Raw genomic sequence first — 1,102 nt, 5'->3', positions numbered from 1 at the left:
GGGGCACTGCTGGAAGGGGGGACAGAGTAAAGCTCTTTAAAGGCCAAAGACCAGAGAGGAGGGACTCTTACCTACTTGTCTTAACAGTCAACCCAGTGCCAGAATGTGGTTGGAATGAGACAGATGTAGTTGGCATGAGTTAAACATACACAAACCACTGAGAAGAGTACCTGGCACATGTAGACACTCTATAGGTGTTAGCTATCTATACTGTTATGAGTGCTGGGAAAACCAACCCAAGTTTTGGCTCTTGGTATGTTTTGGGTACACTTCAGAAAACAGAGATCACTTGAAAAAAGAAAAAATTAAAAAAAAAATTCTACCCTGTTGGGGGTCTGGTGTGCAATGGCTACAAACAGCAACCTCCTCAGTAGTATATGCAGCCTGTTGCCTTTATGGGTTGCCCTTAGGGACCTTGGAGACAGCCCTTTCCAGTGGACATTCATGTATGGCCTCATGCTGTCCCCAGTGTAGGCTCCAGACAGGTATGCACGGTGTGTTTGGAAAGCTCTGGGGCACAGTGGCCAGGGTCCACATTGGCCAAGGTGTAATGTCCATCTGCACCAAGCTACAGAACAAGGAGCATGTGATTGAGGCCCTATACAAGGGCTAAGTTCAAGTTCCCTGGCCACAGGAAGATCCACGTCTCTAAGAAATGGGGATTTACTGAATGTAATGTGGATGAATTTGAAAACATGGTGGCAGAAAGGCAGCTCATCCCAGATGGCTGTGGGGTCAAATACATTCCTAATTGTGGCCCCCCGGACAGATGTTGGGCCCTGCACTCATGAGAGCTTTGGTCATGTCCCCTCCTTACTCATGTCCACCAATAAATCCTACTCTGCCGTTAAATAAATAAATAAATAAATAATGTTTTATTCAAACAAATAAAATTTCCAGCACTGCTATCTTCAGAGGGCATTTAAATGGTGCTGCAAACTTGGAGGTTTGGGCTTACAGGTTTGGTGGCACACTGAGGAATTGTTGAGGGCTTATAACCACACCTGTGGTCTGTGGATTAGTGCTTCTGTCAATCAGTTCATGGTGGCCAACACCTTATCCTGGGTCTTGTTTTACCATCTTATGAATATTCAGGTTGGTC

At 45.6% G+C, this 1,102-nt stretch overlaps 1 non-coding gene across 1 annotated transcript; it reads left to right on the top strand.

Moving 5' to 3' along the window:
• The first annotated feature begins 296 nt into the window (after window positions 1–296).
• Window positions 297–427, top strand: LOC132498063 (small nucleolar RNA SNORA70). The gene has a single exon (XR_009533683.1). It is a non-coding gene; the product is annotated as a small nucleolar RNA SNORA70 (small nucleolar RNA).
• Window positions 428–1,102: the final 675 nt, after the last annotated feature.

This window comes from Mesoplodon densirostris, chromosome 10 (genome assembly GCF_025265405.1).
Source record: "Mesoplodon densirostris isolate mMesDen1 chromosome 10, mMesDen1 primary haplotype, whole genome shotgun sequence".
Classification (NCBI taxonomy): Eukaryota; Metazoa; Chordata; class Mammalia; order Artiodactyla; family Ziphiidae; genus Mesoplodon; species Mesoplodon densirostris.
The sequence above is the reverse complement of the archived record's forward strand: the minus strand, read 5'-3'. Positions and strand labels throughout refer to the sequence as shown.